The 21,229-nt window shown below is 46.4% G+C and overlaps 1 protein-coding gene across 2 annotated transcripts in view; it reads left to right on the top strand.

The window, feature by feature from the left end:
- Positions 1–4,535: 4,535 nt before the first annotated feature.
- Positions 4,536–21,229, top strand: part of LOC134933392 (leukotriene C4 synthase-like) — a 116,550-nt gene continuing 99,856 nt past the window's right edge. For both annotated transcript variants that reach the window (XM_063928539.1, XM_063928538.1), the window contains exon 1: positions 4,536–4,737. The gene's annotated coding sequence lies outside the window, so the exon portion shown is untranslated. The remainder of the gene's footprint in view (positions 4,738–21,229) is intronic.

Raw genomic sequence — 21,229 nt, 5'->3', positions numbered from 1 at the left:
CATTACACCGCACAGTAGTGCAGCTAATACACACTGCACCAGGTAGAACCTCCTATACACTTTGCGCTAGGCACAGCACTGAGACACATTGCACCAGGGAGAGCACTGAGACACATTGCCTAGCCACAGACGCCTAGCGGGAACACTACATGACATGCCCCCCAGCAGTGCCAGCTACACGTGACATGCTCCCCAGCAGTGCCAGCTACATGTGACATGCCCCCCAGCAGTGCCAGCTACACGTGACATGCCCCCCCAGCAGTGCCAGCTACACATGACATGCCCCCCCAGCAGTGCCAGCTACACGTGACATGCCCCCCCAGCAGTGCCAGCTACACGTGACATGCCCCCTCAGCAGTGCCAGCTACATAAATGGCCACACAGTGCCAGATATGCACCCACGGTTCAGATACATAAATGCCCCCAAAGTGCCAGATACATAAATGCCCCCACAGTGCAGATATGCCCCCCACAGTGCCAGATACATAAATGCCCCCACAGTGCCAGATACATAAGTGCCCACACAGTGCCAGATACATAAGTGCCCACACAGTGCCAGATACATAAGTGCCCACAGTGCCAGATATGTCCCCACAGTGCCAGATATAAAAATGCCCACACAGTGCCAGATATGTCCCCACAGTGCCAGATATAAAAATGCCCCCACAGTGCCAGATATGCCCCCACAGGGCCAGATACATAAATGCCCCTAGTGCCAGATACATAAATGCCCCCAGTGCCAGATGCATAAATGCCCCCAGTGCCAGATGCATAAGTGCCCACACAGTGCCAGATATATTATTGCCCCCCACAGTGTCAGATACATTAATGCCCCCCACAGTGCCAGATATGCCCCCGCAGTGCCAGATACATTAATGACCCCACAGTGCCAGATACATTAATGCCCCCCACAGTGCCAGATACATTAATGCCCCCCACAGTGCCAGATACATTAATGCCCCACAGTGCCAGATACATAAGTGCCCACACAGTGCCAGATACATAAGTGCCCACACAGTGCCAGATACATAAGTGCCCACACAGTGCCAGATACATAAGTGCCCACAGTGCCAGATATGTCCCCACAGTGCCAGATATAAAAATGCCCCCACAGTGCCAGATATGCCCCCACAGGGCCAGATACATAAATGCCCCCAGTGCCAGATACATAAATGCCCCCAGTGCCAGATGCATAAATGCCCCCAGTGCCAGATGCATAAGTGCCCCCAGTGCCAGATGCATAAGTGCCCACACAGTGCCAGATGCATAAGTGCCCACACAGTGTCAGATACATTAATGCCCCCCACAGTGCCAGATATGCCCCTGCAGTGCCAAATACATTAATGCCCCCCACAGTGCCTGATATATTAATGCCCCCACAGTGCCAGATACATTAATGCCCCCCACAGTGCCAGATACATTAATGCCCCCAGTGCCAGATATGCCCCCACAGTGATAGATACATTAATGCCCCCACAGTGCCAGATACATTAATGCCCCCAGTGCCAGATATTCCCCCACAGTGCCAGATACATTAATGCCCCCACAGTGCAGATATGCCCCCACAGTGCCAGATACATAAATGCCCCCACAGTGCAAGATACATAAACGCCCCCAGTGCCAGATAAATAAATGCCCCCAGTGCCAGATATGCTCCTACAGTGCCAGATAAATAAATGCCCCCACAGCGCCTGATAAATAAATGCCCCCACAGTGCCTGATAAATAAATGCCCGCACAGTGCTAGATAAATGAATGCCCCCACAGTGCAGATATGATCCCACAGTGCAGCCCCCACATAATGCCATCCATAAATGCCCCCAATACCTGCTGCGCTGGGAGGGGGAGGAGTGCTGCTGTCTGAGGGAGCAGGGCGCAGGGCCGCGGGCGGTGTGGCGGCGGTGCGGGTGGTGTGCGCTATGTGCGCTGCGCTGGCGTCTGACGTCAGATGCCAGCGCCGCACAGCGCGTAAGCACACAATAGTTTAAGGCCGGGCAGCGCCACACAGGGCCGGCTCCAGGAACGAAAATGGCGGCGCCAGCGCGCGGCGCCCATTAAGGGTGGCGCCCCGCGCGACCGCTCAATTCGAACGTGCCTGGAGCCGGCCCTGCATACCATCACAATACGTACTTGTTTCATACATCTGCCCCTTAGGACCCTATATGTACAGTACTAAGGCTTTGGCGAAAGATAAAGTGAACTGAGATAACTCCTAACTGTAATTTTGCAAAACCCAGCCTGTAACATGGCACTTAGGAACTGATTGGTTGGTACTTTATCTCCGTCCACTTTATCTCTCAAGTTTTAATAAATTGACCCCTTAGAGTGTAATCCTATGAGGTTGCATTATCTCTCTGTTACAGATACAGCTGACTTGTGGTACACTGGATGTTTTAGAAGGTACTTGTACGATAAGACTACAAATGTTTATATCTATACTTGTTAAATACAAAATGATTTACATGTAGTAGTGATGATTATAATGGTGATTAATGTGGAAGACCTGACGTCACAATGGAAGTTGAGTATGAAGCACTAGGTTAACTATGTAAGAACTGCGGTGTAGTACTAGTTACTTGAGATACAGGGCACTGGCAGTTCTAGTTACACAGGATATACTGAGCTGCGGATCAGCTCTAGTTACACAGGATATACTGAGCTGCGGATCAGCTCGTTACACTGGATATACTTGAGATACGTAGCAGTTCCAGTAACACAGGATACACTGTGCTGAAGCCCCCGCCCCCCCGGGGGTGTCTAAACCTAATCCCCCTCCCCGCAACCTAAGCCTAACACCCCCGAAGCCGCCCCTCCCCCCCCACACACACCCGGCTTTAACTCTCGTTTGGGATTCCGGTGCCAAGATTGTGATCCTAGTCAGGATGCATTCCAAGCAGTGTCAGGATTACGGTGTTATGGTGCCCATACACTTGTGAGATAATCGGTGCTAACCTTCGATTTCGACTGCATCTGTGAGAGAAATCGAGGGATTGTATGCACATTTTAGGTACCTTTTGAAGCGATGCGCGGGCACGCCGGTCGAATCTCGTGTCTCAAGATAGTATGTGCTGCACTTAATATTTGTCGAATCGCAGTGTGATCGCATGTGCGATGAGCACCCGCCGGAAGCGGATGGAGGCCGCACCCACTCGGCGGTGACGTGCCCATCACGTGATTACCATGCGATCCATCGCATGATCGCATGGTAATCACTTTGGCAGTTCAGGTGCAATTTAATCGTTCCTGAACTGCCGGCGCGATGCCCCGCGATGTCGCGTCGCGGGGCATCGCACAAGTGTATGGGCACCATTAGTGTTTCGACTGCCGGGATCTCGACCGACGAGATCCTCACCAGATGCCAGTAGTAGTTCAATATCTGATTTTAACATCCCTAGTGTCAGTATGAATCAGTGGCGCACCCAGGGTTTTTTTTTTTTTTTTTTTTAGCTGCATGAGTATTATTAATGGCTGTCTAGCGTCCTCTGCAGCCTGCTGTCTTCCTGGTGGCACTTGAAAGTGCAATAAAAGTTTACTTTATTTTAATTTATAGTACATATATATCCACGTGCATACATATATACACATGTATATACATACATACATACATACATACATATAAACACACACGATATATATACATGTGTATATATATATATGTGTACTGTATGTGTGTGTACATATATATATATATATATATATATGTATGCATGTTTAATATGCTATGTATATGTATGTGTGTGTGTGTGTGTGTGTGTGTATGTATGTATGTATGTATATATATATGTGTAGATATATTATTATTATTATTATTATTATTATTATCCTTTATTTATATGGCGCCACAAGGGTTCCGCAGTGCCCAATTACAGAGTACATAAACAAATAATCAAACAGGAAAACAGCAACTTACAGTTGACGACAATATAGGACAAGTACAGGGTAAATAACATAGCTACATCAGCAGTTGACACTGGAATAAGTATCAGGTGGCAGAAGACTGCTGGATTTGGTGCATCTGAAGATTATTAAAGTAAGAAAAGGGTAAGCACATGAGGGAAGAGGGCCCTGCTCGTGAGAGCTTACATTCTATACGTGTGTGTGTGTGTGTGTGTGTGTGTGTGTGTGTGTGTGTGTGTGTGTGTGTGTGTGTGTGTGTGTGTATACACACACACACACACACACACACACACACACACACACTAGTTTTACGGACCCAGCATATACTGGGTCACCTCAGTCCGCACCCCGTGATTGGCTCCGCCCAGTTCTGGAAACCCCCCCATGCAAATCCTGCGTTTGCCACTGTGAATGGCTGTGATAACTTAAGAGTAAATGTTAGGCATACTTCATTCTGAGGGTACACATTATTACTATAGCGCTTATTCTTCATCACAATGCAAGTCTGGCTGTAGGAACTATTAGACTTGTATGTGCTAAGTGCTCACACAGAGCGGGGCTGACACAGATGGTCAGGGCGTGTGTACGAGGGGAATCAGCACTCAGATAGTAATCAGCTATACAGCATACACAGTACAGTAGGAATAACTGATACAGGCAGATCCTGCTGCAACCTCAGAACATAAACCACAAGAACTGTATCACTGGGAAATACAGCAGGCTCTGATCAGCTCTACTGAGGAACCACTATACACAGGGAAAGCACCCTTCACTGCATGCCGGGGAGCTACTGGGAGGACCAGTAAACTACAAAGGAGAACAGGCAAACCTCTTCATTAAGGTAATCTATTCTTTCTCCTTCAACAGGGATAATAGAAAAAAGCTCCAGAGCTTTACGGGAATTTGAGCAAATATTCCCATTCCAGTATTCATGGTAGTTTGTGAATGTTAAATTTCTATAACATGCAATACTGCATGGAACACCTATAATTACTATGGGGTCTATTCAATTAGTAATTCCGTCAAGTCGGAAATACGGCTCTAATTCTATACCCCCTATTCAATTGCGGGCGTTTTCGACAGGTTTTTGGTCCGTTGTCGACAATGCCGATTCAACTTTTTTTAAAGTCAAACTGACATTGTCGAAAACGTGCCAAAAAACTGTCGGAAATGCCTGCATAATCAACAAAAAACGTGAATCAGTGGCTAATCCGCCGATCCATGTGTTTTCCGACAAGGCGGATTTTTCTACAAGTCTGAAAAACGGCACTGGAATTGAATAGGTCAAATCCAGATTCAACCTAAAAAAGTAGAAAAGTGCAGTTTTTCCAACTTTTTGTAAATTCCGACACTAATTGACTAAACCCATATATACAGTATATATATATATATATATATATATATACAAAAACACACTGCTGTCTGAGGATATTTTATAGTGTTAAATGTGGGAACAGGGGGATGGAAACCAAGGAAATTAGCATTTTCTACTATGCACTAAAGACTGAGGGAAAGGTCTGTGAAAATGTCTATGTCAAGAAAATGTAAGAATTGGGATGTTACAGTAACTGTCAGGGCAGCCATCAAGGGGGACTGTGGGGACTGATGTCCCGGGCCCTTACAGAGATGGGGGCCCACCTCTGGCTCCTACCGCCAATACCAGGAGAGATGCACCAGGCTGTGAAACTACAGCAGGCTGATGCGCAGGGAGGACTTCTTAAAACAAGCCTTCCCTGCAGACAGGCTCTCTGTGAACCGTTCCTGTAGGTCCGCAAAGCTCCACCTATACGTAACGCATACTTACCTACATTTTATTTCTCCTCTCCGGGAGAAGCCCGGAGAGGAGACGCTGCAGGTGTCTTCGGGGGGCGGGGCCGTACAGTGACATCACTAAGCCCCGTCCCCCGCATCGGGAAATGCCGCGATTCACGGGTCTGCGGGAAGGGGGCGGGGCTAAAATGACGCGATTTGCGTCATTTTAATCCCTTCTCCACCCGACGGACCCGCGAATGCAGGAGGTTATCTCTCCATCCTGCTCGCATCACTAGGGTGCGAGCAGGATGCGGGAGACCTGCCCACTCTTCCGGGGGTGCGGGGGGATACCCAAAAAAACGGGAGCCTCCCGCAGCTTCCGGGAGAGTAGGTAAGTATGACGTAACGTCACAATGTATGACATCACATAGGGGTGGAGCGGTGCTACAGAATCTTTTTTTTGGGGGGAAGGGCCAGGTTTATTTTGTCAGTCCCAGGCCCCACAATTTCTGATGGCAGCCCTGGTAACTGTATGTAAGGTAACACACTATGCATAGCTCTGTAACATTTCTGTGCGCAAGAACTTAGACCAGAGGTTCTCAAACTCGGTCCTCGGGAGCCCACACAGTGCATGTTTTGCAGGTAACCCAGCAGGTGCACAGGTGTATTAATTACTCACTGACACATTTTAAAAGGTCCACAGGTGGAGCTAATTATTTCACTTGTGATTCTGTGAGGAGACCTGCAAAACATGCACTGTGTGGGCCCCCGAGGACCGAGTTTGAGAACCTCTGACTTAGACCATACCCCTGACATGCACAAGGCTGTAAAGCAGAACTTACAGATAAGGGACAATTATTTATATACGACATAATATGAAGGGGATGGACTTTATTTTTTACTGTAATAATGGCACCTTTCTCTAAACAGCATATAGTTGAAGCTAGACCAAATGAGATTTATGGGATTCACAGTGTGTGCCACAGTTTGCATTGTGGTTCGCATTACTGCCTCACAGTGCAAAATCCTAGGATTCCATTCCTGACAGTGCCCTAATTCATACCTACTCTCCCGGAAGCTACAAGAGACTCTCGATTTCTCAGGCAGTACCCCACACCCCTGGAGAGTGGCCGGGTTTCCCGCATCCCACCCGCTTCCTAGTGAATCGGGAAGGATGTGAGAGACAACACGGGGGAATCATGGCTTTGTTTTGAGGGGGCGGGACTAAATTATGTGAATTTGCATGTGAATTTGAGGTTCTGGTGCAACAGGAGCGGGGCCCCACCTTTCAAAGTTGCCTGCATATAGTCTTCTCATTTTATTTTATTTTTTAAAGTGTTTTTATTGACCGGTGAATTACCAGTGAAACAGGTTTAACAGTGTGCATTATATGAACATTATAATACAGTACATTATGATCAGATAATACAAGAAATACAATTCTACTCCGTTTAAGCCCTAGGTAGTAAATGTATGGTAACTGTAGAGGGTGTGTAGTAGCCCTTGGAGTGTAGGGAAGTTAAGCGATATGCATGTGTGGTATGGAGTCGGTGAGTCTTCTCATTTTAAATCACCTGAAATAAGAATATGAGTTTATTGATTCATACATTTGGAAACAAAGTTTTTGTTTTGTTTTTCTTTGTTTTAGTACTATATACATTTAGATTATTTATGATTTATTTGCTTAGTATTGACTGAATGTATTGTAATACTGGCCCAAACTCTAAACTGAATAAAATATTTGGACAGTTATTATTTAAAAAAAAAAAATAATAATAATAATAATAATAATAATTATATATATATATATATATATATATATATATATATTCTTTACATTTTTAGAGTGTATATACTGTATACATAAATGCAATGTTTATAATTATTGTATTACAAAACCTATATTTAGAGTCACTTATAGTTTCCCATCTATTTATCATATTGAAGGCGGTCCATGCTGTTTTGTTTTTCTTGCTGTTAAAGATCCTACATATTTTCCCTGTTTGTGAGCAGACTCTGCTCTGGACTCACACATGCCTGCACAGACTTGCACACAATATAAACATCAATGTCAGTCACTTCCTGCACAGGGCTCCTCCAAAAGACAGATAAACAAAAATGCAAGCATACAGTATAATTCGCATGTAATTGAATCTGGCTGCCTTATAAATAGATTGGTCACCTCATATTTTCTCTCACATACCCAGGCTAGAGTTATCACCTTTTTATTTTCGGATTCTGGGACAGGGGTGTGTGACTAGGAGGTGTGGCTAAAAGTGCAGTAACGTTACAGCCTTTGTATTTGTGAGATTTGTGTCCATTTTGTTACCATTCTAATAAAGACGTCAGACCCCTCCACATGCTCCTTTATATGTCATCTACTCCACATGTCCCTTTATATGCATTACCACCTCACAGCACTGAGGTCATGGGTTCAATTCCCACCATGGCCCTAACTGTGTGGAGTTTGTATATTCTCCCTGTACTTGCGTGGGATTCCTCCGGGTACTCCGGTTTCTTCCCAGTGGCCAAATATTCTCTGTATAGCGCTGTGGAATATGTGTGCGCTATATAAATAACTGGTAATAAATAAATAATAATAAATATGCCATCATAGCCACCTCAGGTTCCTTTATATGTCATAATAAGCGCTGGAACAGGGGATGGGCGGGGCGGGGCGAGGCGGGGGGGGGGGGGGGGGGGCAAAGGGGCGTCTCACCTTCCAAAATTTTTAAAACCCGCCAAGGTACTGTGTTGCGGGGTACAGTGCGGCCACCATCTAAAGTTAATACGGGCAGTGTCAGGATGGAGATAATACACTTTTTGGCTGCTCCACCTCCTCCCTCCCCTAGCCCTTCTCTGCCTGCCTCCTGTCCTGGGCACTAGTTCCCCCTGCACCCAGCTCCAAGCCCTACAGTGTGTGGCTAGTTACTGTGGGCTAGCCCCTCAGTCTGAGTCCATCCCTGTGCCCTTCTCACCTCCAACTTCATATGTTTCTCACCTCTTCCCTCTCAGCTCCCCTTTGTCCCCCCACCCCCTTCCCTTGTGGCTCCCTCTGACCTCCCCCTGGGTTCAGCTGAAACGGTACCTTGTAAAGGGATGCGGTCAAGATCCCGCCAGACGGAATCCCGGCGGTCGAAATACCGACACCGGGATCCCGACCGGCACAATCCCGACATATTCTCACTCTGTGGGTGTCCACGACACCCATAGAGGGAGAATAAATTAGTGTGCCGAGCGTAGCGAGGCACCGTGCCCGCAGCGTGGCAAGAGCAGTGTGCCTGCAAGGGGCAACGTTGCGCTCGCCCCCCTGTCGGGATTGTGCCGGTCTGGATCCCGGTGTCAGCATTCCGACCGCCGGGATCCCGTCTGACAGGATTTCGGACTGATCCCCCTGTGAAGTCTTGTTACCTTGCATGCACAGCCAGTGGTGAATTTCCCATTAGGCACATGAGGCACGTGCCTAGGGGCAGCACTTGTTTTGGGGTGGCACTTGGATGCTTGTGTTGGTACTGTCAGCCCAAAATGTACCAGTAACTGCAAAAAATGTCCACTGTACTGTACCATATGCCAACTGGAATGGAGTATAAATGGGTAAGACATGCACTTACTGCCCCTGTAAGCTGTCCTGCTTAGTAAATATGTATAAAAAAAATAATTAAGTAATAGTGGCATTTTTAATTATTCTATTAAATTGGCTATCATCAAATGAAGGCTTATAACCAATCAATAAAAATAATAAAAATAGGCAGGCGGGGGTGGTGGTTACTGTTGTGCCTAGGGGCACCCTCACCCCTAAATCCGCCCCTGTGCACAGCCTCAGCCAGGGTGAGAGCTGTGAGTGGATCCTGTCTCTTCATCTTCCACATAAACTCACATGTTACAGTTATCTTTTTGGGGCATATTTATTATACTCATTTTGTGGGAAATCACACAAAAAAATCAGAAATCACTTAAAATGTAATTATTCCCTGAAGTATTACAGGGATTCTGCATCAGATATCAAAGATATTTGCTGCACTGTCCCTATTTCCCATCTCTGTCATCAGGTAGGTGGTGTGACGGGTAAGTCCAGCAGCCCTTGAGGGGACACGATTTAGGGGCGCCAATATTACATTATATCTTGGCCCCCCAACCAAAAAGGTCGTGGCTCCTCTGTATGTCATCAGACACCTTCATATGTCAGCTGCTCCACATGTTCCTTTATATGCCACCAGAGGCCCATTCTTGCCCCTGTACAAACCGGTAAGTAGTCACTGCAAGTAACAGATTCTATTCACAGATATCTTGCTAAGTCAAGTTGCCTGACTTCATGCACAACAGATATCAGTGCAGGCTCTATCTGGTCCTGTAATCTGTGATAATCCATTATATTAGTGAATCCTTCAATCCTGAATAGCTATACTGGTATTAGTTATTTACCCCTAGGATGTTAACCCTACAAGTGCTGTCAGAAAAAGAGATACCGGAACTTGTGCATAATCTAATGCCCCAAAATCTATACTCCAAGGAATAACATACACTCAGTGTGTTGGTGAGGATGGGAAACAACAGTTAATACGTAGGCTGTATGTAAATCAGACTTGGAACATTACAATGCCAGGAGGTGGTTATCCTACTCATAAAGTGCATTTGCGGTAGCCTGGGTGGTTGTGTGGGCACAGATAAGTAAGGTGTACATGTGGCATACTGGAATGTTAACAGATATTGGAAAGTTCCAAAAGCCATTTAATTCTTATCAGTGAGTGGGGGAGTTTATGGCCCCAAAACCAGTTAAACCAGTTCTCACAGACCCTGTGACATGTAAAGGGTTACGACAGGAAGTGTAGGGGGGTTTTAGAGGACAAGGAAAAAAACACAGGCGAGAATTCAGTGTGAGCTGAGGACAGAGATGGAGAGCACAGGCTAGTGACCAGGAGAAACGCAGTCTGGGGACTGTGGAACAAGCATGGTATGCCACGGTCCCTGGCATTATGGAGAGAAGAGCAGCGTGTGGGTGTTGCTATGAAGAGAGGGAGAGCCCATATTTGCAGTGTAACAGGAAAGCCAGCAGCTTCATTGAGAGATGGAGAGTGCAGTGTGAGAGCCACAGTATGCAGAGTACAGTGGAAGGAACCAGGAACAAAGGACCTTCAGGGGTACCCAAGAAGCAGGACGGGAGGTGTGATTCTTCAGGAGAGGACTATCTGGGTGAGTGGTAGGAAACCACGTTTGGTGGAAGGCCCCCAGTAACGTGTCCATGAGAGATCCCGTTTAGATAGAGCCCCTAGCGAATGGGGGAGAGCACACTGAAATGAATCTCAGTTTGCGGAAGCCGCACTACTGATTCCCAAAGACTGCGCTGGTATGTACTGTAATGCTGTCACATCATTGTTAATGCTGTTATTGCCAGTGAAGCAAATGAAAGGAGATGTAACCTGATGTAACCCATATGAATATTATGCTGAAGATAGGAGAACAAGAAGTTAAATGTTATTGTCGTGATAACCCTGTCTGAATTGTGAATAAACTGCTTGCTTATGTGATGAAACGGCCTGGTGTGCAATGTTTGCAAAAATCACTGATGAACCTGGCCCTGCCCGGCTATCACATACATGATACCTTACAACTGAGACCACAGCTCCAGCGGATATTCATGCTTCTCTGGCAGTGGCGCCACAAGCTTTATTAACCTCATGGACAAAGTAAAATTGCGTAACATGACAGCCTTGATGAATAGAATAATCAAGTAGATTTAAAAAAGGAGGAGTTAGTAAGAGAACCTGAATCCATGTCAGTAACTGCATGATAACAATCATCACCATACATATGGTAGTCAATAACGACACAAAAGGAATATGGCACATATAAACAGTAGTTTACAGTACGGTGACTATTAGGCAATGGCAATAATGCTTTCTAATAATTAAATGGGCTTTATCTTAACTGCTGCAGAACCTCTTTTGCTATAAATAGGAAAAATGCAGTTTCTTAATTACTTTAATATACTAGCTTCTAAACACACAATGACTTACACAGAACACAGTCATTCACTTTAAAGCGAACACAAAGTTCTGTTGTTGGAGTACTCTGTTGTTGGGCGGCACTGTCCTATAACATGCATGTATTTGTAATCACAATTAGTATCCAATGCTGGTCTTTTTTATTCCAGAGAACAATGCAGTGATAAAAATAAATAAATACGGTTCCACTTTTAATAGCACAGTTGTCTTCAGCACTACACAGTATCAATAGCGCAGTACCAAAGTGCTCTTTAATCAGTTTAAGATTCTCTTTCTACTGTTAGAACAGTCACTGGTCCAATAGTTCACTGGTCTACTGATATCACGTTGTCTGTACACTCAGATATCCAGCTCAGTCTCTGGAGATCTGAGACTGATTATGGTGACACAGTACTTTCAATATCTCTCAATATGTCTCAGTAGTTCTCAATAGCTTCCAGAGGCAGAGATGTATCAAGCCTTGGAAAGAGAAAGTATAGAAAGATAACTTACCAACCAATCAGCTTCTAAGTGCCCTATTACAGAGAGTGCCAGAAAAATGACAGAAGCCTATTGGTTGGTACTTTGGGCCTAATTCATGTTTTCATTGTATGGCCGATGTGATCATCGGCAGACTGCGCATTTACAGCGATCACACTACACATGTGCCAAGGTGCCATTGCAATTGCGCTTGCACTGCAATATTTTTGGCAGAGTGATTGACAGGAAGGCCCCATTTGGGGGTTGTAACAGGGAATAGTTGGAAAACAGCAGGCGTGTCATGGCCATTTTCAATGTGTGGCTATGCCATCAGCTGCGATCACATACTTACAAAAACATGATGCCTGCATCGTTACTGTCACGTGCAGTTTGCATAGCCATAGGGTTTTCCTAGCAGTTGATGTTCACCCCCAGGTGGGCATCTATAGTTTTTTCTAGGTGGTAGCTTCACTTGCAATGATTAGCAATTACGTAGCTGGAAAAAAATGCATCTGCGTAGGTATGTGCATATAAATATGAATTAGGTCCTTTATCTCTCTCCACTTTATCCCTCTCCAATTCTTCATGCATCTCCCCGTTGCTTAAAGTGGTCCTAGAGAGGTGGTGGAACTCCTTTAAAACCTTCCAAATTCCAATGGCGCTGTGATCACCTGCGAGAGTTGCATCGTTTTCTGATTGGTGGGTTCCCTTATCAGGTCTCTCCCTCCTATCTCCCGTAGTTGTCCTCCTGCTGGGCCACACACTGGGTCAGGCTCTGAGATGTCTGTTAGAGTCCAGACTGGAACAAAGGGAAGTATGTAGAAGGCACACTGACAGGGGAATTCCTGAGTGTCCCCTGTGGACAGAGGCGGATTGGCCATAGGGCTTACAGGGAAGATTCCCGGTGGGCCGACGCACCAGTGGGGCCTGTTTTGTATGAGGACATGTGGTCCTATTTATAGACATAATGAATGAGATGCAAAATACTTTGCATATATGAAAATTACTTTGCCACTTAGCCTGTGATTGCAGATGATCTAGTGCACAGGTTCTCAAACTCAGTCCTCAGGCCCCCACACAGTGCATGTTTTGCAGGTCTCCTCACAGAAGCGCAAGTAAAATAATTAGCACCACCTGTGGACCTTTTAAAACATGTCAGTGAGTAATTAATACACCTGTGCACCTGCTGGGTTACCTGCAAAACATACACTGTGTGGGGTCCTGAGGACCGAGTTTGAGAACCTGTGATCTAGTGTATGCTCTGTCTGCCTGCTTGGCTGACATATAAGACTGAGTGAATAGTGATTGGGATACGGTTGGTGTAATAAGCAAGAAAATATATATTTCTAAAGAATTATATAGTTTCCTAAATTCTAAAGTTGTATCATATAATGTGCTCATAATATTTAATTTTATTTCCTTTTAACTTCCCCCTTGATGCTAGACATGCCCACTATCTGGAAAGTCTTGGGGAGAGGGTGCTGCTGTCATGGCCCATGGCTAGACCTTACACCTCTGGTGCTGCCCATATGGGGCCACTAGTACAAATTTTTCCAGGGCCGCTTTTTGTTCCCAATCCGCCCCTGCCTGTGGAGGTGGTATTGAACCAACGAGGTGACTTTTCAGTGAGATGTTATATTTCCCTCATGAGTAGATATTATATTTCTCTCATGGGTACTTCCTGTGTGTGCCCGGAGCAGGACAACAGATGGATAGGATAGGCATATCTATGATAACTTGCAAGCAGGACCGAACTGGCCATCTGGTACTTCTGTCACATGCCAGAAGGTCCGATGGGCAGGTGGGCCAGTCCGGTCCCTCAGAGATCCGGGAAAGCCGCGCGCAGTGCATCCTCCAGCTATCTGGTTGAGCAGCCCCAATCGGTCTCCTATGGAAATGGGGGCGTGTCGTGTGTCCACGCCCCCGGACTCGTGGCGCGCCCCCACCCCCAGCATGCATTGCCACAGTAATGGGGGCTTGCCACAAGTCCACGCCCTCATGACTTGCGGCACGACCCTCGTATTACATGATGGCACGACCCCCGTGACGAGCGAGTGCATGTTCACAAGTGCCTGGGCCGAAATGGCCCAGTCTGTCACTGCTTGCAAGTAATGAATATATGCTCTCATACACAGAATGATGTAGTTACCTGAGTAAGGTTACAGCATTGACTATACAAACTAGAGCCCTGTGAATGAACATGCACACGGAGAACAGTGACACCAGCAAGAAGGACAGGGGGACAAAAGGGCTAAAAAGAACATAAATCACTGAGGAGAATGAGACACCAGAAATACAGTTTTACCTCCTGCCTCAGTTCCTCTCAGTCATCAACCATCGATGGCCAACTTTGATGTGTTTTAGCCATACCTAATCATTATTTGCACAATTCCTCTCTTCCTGGCTTTTACTTACCTCAGAGATTCTCATCCAGACTCCCCCAGACAGCAGCCTGTCATAGACACACAGCAAGGCCTCGTTTGGGGGAAAAAATGTAAATGAAGTTTTATAGATAAAGAAGAATAGTTTAGTGGAAAAAGAAAAGATGGGGTGTGTGATGTTAGTGTATTAAAATGCTTAATATTTGTAGACACTCCCTTACTAATCTGTGTAAGCCTGAATCTTCAGTGATGGTCCCTAGGACCAGGGGGATACTGGGAAGTGGGTGGTCCAGTGTGCAGTGTGTCTGGAGTTGGTGATGGAATAAACAGCACAGCAGTGAACTCACATGTCTCTGTATCCTTATGACTGGATTTACAAACATATGAACAAAACATGGTGTCAGATAAGTTTAACTTGGACTGCTAGTGCTCTCAGAGTGTGAAAGAATCTTGCAGAATTCTGTAAGGCTGTGATACTCAGTGTCTGCAAAGCCTGACGTGTGCTCCTCTCTTCATACAGTGAGTAACCATGGATAAACTGGCTCCTCCAACCGGCATGCTGATGTCTGGTAACTTGTCTGAAAACTGGAAAAGATTTAAGCAAAGGTTTAATATATAACTTGCTGCATGTGGAGCTGATACAGAGGCTAACAAAACGAAGGCATCCATTTTACTCCATGTGATAGGAGAGGATGTGCTGGACATTTATAATAGTTTTCAGTTTGATGAGGGGCAGAATATGGTGCTATCTTCTATAATGCAAAAGTTTGAAGATTACTTTGTGCCAAGGAAAAATGTAACATATGAAAGATATAAGTTTTTCACATGTGATCAGAAGTCTGGAGATGGATTTGATCAGTATGTTACAGAGCTGCAATCACTCAGAAAAACCTCTGAGTTTGGTGATTTAAAGGATTCACTGATTAGAGATCGTATTGTCTGTGGAATACCTGATAATGGACTCAGAGAGAGATTGCTGAGAGAGCAAGACCTAACACTAGAAAAGGCAGTGACTATGTGCAGATCTGCAGAAATAACTAGATTTCAAGCCAAAAAGTTACACAAGGAAGTTGATGCTGCTGTCCATGTAGTGCAGAAAACAGAGCCAAGCAAACCTCCATTCTCAAGAATGAAGCAGTCTAAGCCACAGTCTAATAAGGAAATGTGTAGTAGATGTGGAAATGCTCACAATCCTAAAATGTACCGTGCTTATGGTAAAACCTGCATGAAATGTGGTAGACTTAATCACTTTGCCAAATGCTGTAAAATGAAAAGGGAAACAAGCAATGTGCATGTGTCACAACTGAGGGCCTGAGCTGACGGGAGGCAGCCTCAGTTGTAGGGGCTGAGATGTACCGGAACCTGGGAGGTTGTATCAGACCCCTGGACATGTAAGTAACATGAATAATAACTGCCCGAAGGCGTGACCACGACAACTTAGATAAAAGTCAATGATGTTTATTATGACAACTCCGCAACACAGCAGCAGTAAAAGAAAACGTAAAAGTCAGCAAATAATAAATACAGTTCCTGGGTACTACAGGATGGCAGGAGCCACAGGGCACTGGTAGTGTGAGATAGTTCTTATGATCTTCTAGATGGAAAGTCCTTACCAGGCCCGACTGTAGCAATGGAGATAACCCAGGATTGTGCCAGCTGGTGTTCCAGGAAAAGCTGGGTTGCTGAAGGTAAAACAGCTGCTGTGGATACTGGCTGGAACCAGACTGTTGTTAGCACGGAGTGGATACTGGCTGGAACCAGTTAAATAATAAATGAACTTGGGAGCGATGAAATATGAACTGAAATGTAGAACTTGAGAGCGGAGAAATAATAATACCGGTGGAGAGTGGTAAAGTGTAGAAAGGACACCGGCCCTTTAAGGGAAGCTGTACTCTGCTGGAAGCTGAGCTGGAAGCAGGTAATGTTGTAGCTGGAAACAGATGAATCCACAATGGATTGGAGAGTCAGGCTACACCGCAGGTGGAATGCTGGTGCGGGTATCTATGGTGGAAGTCTTGAGACAGGAGCTGGAACCTGGAAGACAATCACAGGAGAGAGACAAACAGGAACTAGGTTTGACAACCAAAGCACTGACGCCTTCCTTGCTCAGGCACAGTGTATTTATACCTGCAGCAAGGAAGGGATTGGCTAGGCAATTATGCAGATTAACAATACTGACAACAGATTGGAGGAAATGATCAGCTGACAGAATCCAAGATGGCTGCGCCCATGCAGACACTTGGAGGGAAGTTTGGTTTGTAATCCATGTGGTAATGAAAACAGTAATGGCGGCGCCGGCCACTGGAGACAGGAGACGCCAGGCTGACAAGTGCACATCCAACCACGCGGACACAGCGGAGGCCGCGGCTGACGTAATCCCCACTCTGACACTCTGCATGCAGAAGCTCAGGGACGGCGGCGGAGGCCGCGGGAGACGCCATGCCAGATGTAATAAGGCGTTACTGTGACAGCGTCTCAGAGAGACAGGAGAGGATGCAGGAATGTGAACATTAGGATAACAGATGGGATCCGGTCCTGGAGCGCTGAGCCAGCCTTAGGAGGCATCTGATGGGTAAGAAATGGCGTCCAGATACCCGGATCGTGACAGCACACCCCCCTTTAGGAGTGGCCCCAGGACACTTCTTTGGCTTTTGAGGAAACTTGGAATGGAATCTCCGGACCAAGGCAGGAGCATGGACATCAGAAGCATTGGTCCATGAACGTTCCTCAGGGCCGTAACCCCTCCAGTCAATAAGATACTGTAGTTGACCGTAACGGTGACGTGAGTCCAGGATCTTGGCCACTTCATACTCAACGCCTCGTTGAGTTTGGACTTTCGGAGTTGGAGGAAGTGAGGAATGAAACCGATTCAAGATCAGCGGTTTCAACAGGGAAACATGGAATGTCCTGGGTATTTTTAAGAAGGGAGGCAACTGGAGTCTGTAAGCAACAGGATTGATGACTTGTTCAATCTTGAAAGGACCGATATAGCGAGGTGCAAACTTCATACTGGGAACTCTTAACCTCAAATTCTTCGTGGATAACCATACCCGATCACCCACCTTGAGAGCAGGAACTGCTCGACGCATCTTATCCGCAAACTTCTTGTACCTGAACGATGCCTTGAGCAGAGCTGATCGTACGCTCTTCCAGATATTGGCAAACTGATGCAAGGTGATATCCACTGCGGGAACAGAAGTTGCTGGAAGCGGTTGGAACTCAGGAACTTTAGGGTGGAATCCAAAGTTAGTGAAGAATGGTGTTGAAGCAGATGAAGAATGATACTGGTTGTTATGACAGAACTCGGCCCAGGGAAGTAATTGAACCCAGTCATCTTGAGAGGAGGACACATAGATGCGGAGGAAGGCCTCCAAGTCCTGATTCACCCTCTCGGTTTGACCATTGGTCTGAGGATGGTAAGCCATGGAAAACTTTAGCTTGACTTGGAGGACTTGACATAAACTTCGCCAGAATTTGGCTGTGAATTGAACTCCTCGATCTGAGATAATTTCTTCAGGAAGACCGTGGAGTCGGAAGATCTCTTGTATGAATACTTGTGCCAACTTGGAAGCTGACGGAAGACCGGTGAGAGGAATGAAGTGTGCCATCTTGGTGAACCGGTCAACTACCACCCAGATGGTATTGAACTTGTTGCACATGGGTAAGTCTGTAATGAAATCCATCGACAAGTGGGTCCATGGTCGACGGGGAACGGATAGTGGAACCAGTTGCCCCGCAGGCGACTGGCGGGATACTTTATGTTGGGCACACTTTGGGCAAGATGCAATAAACTCCAAGACGTCCTTTTTCAGAGTTGGCCACCAATAGGACCTAGAGATAAACTCCAGGGTTTTTTGGATACCTGTATGTCCGGCAAAACGGGAAGCATGGGCCCAATGCATGAGCTTCTTCCTTAGCATCGGCTTCACAAAACTTTTCCCTGATGGGGGCGTAGAGTCCATCCCTACCGTGGAGAATGCCAACGGATTTATAATAGGATGCTTGTCTGAAGACTCTGACTCATTTTCTTGCTCCCATGAGCGGGAAAGGGCATCGGCCTTGCGATTCTGAGAGCCCGGACAGAACTGGAGTTTAAAGTCGAACCTGGAAAAGAAAAGTGCCCATCTGGCCTGACGAGGGTTGAGACATTGTGCGCCCTTCAGGTATAAAAGGTTCTTGTGGTCTGTAAGTATGGTGATTAAATGAGAAGCTCCCTCCAACAGATACCTCCACTCTTCTAGAGCGAGCTTGATGGCTAGCAACTCCTGGTCGCCAATGGCATAGTTGCGCTCAGCTGGGGAGAACTTCCGGGAGAAGAAACTGCAAGGATGTAAATGGCCATCTTTAGCCCTCTGAGATAACACCGCTCCTACTCCAACGGAGGAGGCATCCACCTCTAGGATGAAAGGAGAGTCGATGTCAGGCTGTTTCAGGACAGGCGCAGAGATGAACCTCTGTTTTAAAAGATGAAAAGCTTGCATGGCTTCTTCAGACCACTTGGACGGGTTAGCACCCTTCTTGGTGAAAGCAGTAATAGGCGCCACAATGGTGGAAAAGTCTCGTATAAACTTTCGGTAATAATTGGCGAACCCTAAGAACCTCTGGACCCCTTTGAGGGTTAAGGGTACCGGCCAATTCTGAATTGCTTGTAGTTTCTCAGGATCCATCTCTAGTCCGGAACCGGACACAATGTACCCTAGAAACGGAATGGACTTGACTTCAAAGACGCATTTTTCTAATTTGCAATAGAGATGATTGACACGGAGACGGGACAGAACCTCTTTAACCCAAAAACTATGTTCCTCTAAACCGTTGGCAAAAATGAGGATATCGTCTAGATAGACCACGACATGACGGTATAGAATGTCTCTGAAAATCTCATTGACAAAATGCTGGAAGACAGCTGGAGCATTGCTCAATCCGAAGGGCATGACGAGGTACTCATAATGTCCGTCACGGGTGTTAAAGGCGGTCTTCCACTCGTCACCCTCACGGATCCGGATGAGATTGTATGCACCTCGCAAGTCCAGCTTTGTAAAGATGGTAGCTCCGCTAACTCTGTCAAAGAGCTCAGTAATCAGGGGTAAAGGATAACGGTTCTTGATGGTAATGTCGTTCAAACCTCTGTAGTCGATGCACGGCCGCAGACCACCATCTTTCTTTTTTACAAAAAAGAAGCCTGCGCCGGCTGGGGAAGAAGAAGGTCGAATGAACCCCTTTGCTAGGTTCTCTTTAATGTATTCCTCCATAGAATGCGTCTCAGGCAGAGACAACGGATAAGTTCGGCCTCGAGGTGGAACCTTCCCTGGAACGAGATCAATCGGGCAGTCCCATTCTCTATGAGGAGGAAGGATATCAGCAGAAGCTTTACTGAACACATCCGTGAAATCTTGATATGGAGGAGGTGGAACATCAGACGACCTGGGGGAGGAAGAACAGACAGGCAATACTTTAAACAAACATGTCTCTGCACAGGAGGAACCCCATGCCAGGATTTGCGTAGTCGTCCAATCAATTGTAGGATTGTGAAGACGGAGCCATGGAAGGCCCAGGACCACAGGATGTGTGGCTCTTGGAATCACTAAAAGTGAAATAAGTTCGGAATGAAGAACTCCCACTCTCAGACGAACTGGTAGAGTCCTTAGAGCAATAACAGTATCAAAAATTTTACTGCCATCCACGGCAGTTAAGGAAAAGGAGGAAGGAAGTCTCTCGTGGGTAGGGACCACCGTTTAACATAGGCTTCAGTAATAAAGTTCCCAGCTGCTCCGGAATCAAGGAGAGCAATGACGTTCCGATAACGTTGAGCAACTTGAAGCGAGACTGGGAGATTACAATCATGAGGAGATGGAGAGGAGATCATTACTCCTAGCCGGCCCTCTCCTGGGCGAGCTAGGGTTTGGAGTTTTCCCGGACGTTCGGGACAGGCATTGATGGTGTGAGACGGAGCTGCACAGTAAAGACAAAGAGACTCAGAGAGACGTCTTCGGCGCTCAGCAGGAGTTAAACGGGAACGGCCAATTTGCATGGGCTCATCTTTAGATGGTGACAGTTGACGAGGAGGAGGAGCAGAAGATTTTGGAGCAGATGATCTTCCACGCTCAGTTGCTCTCTCACTGAAACGTAAATCAACTTTCGTGCAGAGTGAGATTAGCTCATCTAACTTAGAAGGTAAGTCTCTGGTAGCTAACTCATCTTTAATAAGCTCAGATAAGCCATGCCAGAATGCAGCATACAGGGCCTCGTCGTTCCATGCCAGTTCGGATGCCAGGATCTGGAACTGTATCAGATATTGTCCTACAGTACGTGACCCCTGGCGTAAACGGAGAATCTCGGATGAAGCTGAGGTTACCCGGCCTGGCTCGTCGAAGATGCGCCTGAATGTTGACACGAATGCAGTGTAAGAAGATAGCAGGGTGTCGGACCTCTCCCATAACGGTGATGCCCAGTCAAGGGCGGAGCCACTGAGAAGAGAGATGATGTAGGCAATTTTTGTACGGTCACTGGGAAAATTGCCAGGTTGTAGCTCAAACTGAATCTCACACTGGTTGAGAAATCCCCTGCAGAATCTTGGAGATCCGTCAAATTTTGCTGGCGTTGGAAGATGAAGACGTGGAGCAGAAATGGGTAAGGTGGGTGGGGTTATAGCTGGAGTCACTGTGGTTGACGCACCAGATGCGCCTGATCCACGGAGAGTTGTCTGAATCCCATCCAGCCGAGTAGAGAGATCCTGGAGACA

Source organism: Pseudophryne corroboree, chromosome 6 (genome assembly GCF_028390025.1).
Source record: "Pseudophryne corroboree isolate aPseCor3 chromosome 6, aPseCor3.hap2, whole genome shotgun sequence".
Taxonomy (NCBI): domain Eukaryota; kingdom Metazoa; phylum Chordata; class Amphibia; order Anura; family Myobatrachidae; genus Pseudophryne; species Pseudophryne corroboree.
Note: the sequence above shows the minus strand (reverse complement) of the source record. Positions and strands in the feature narration are given on the sequence as shown.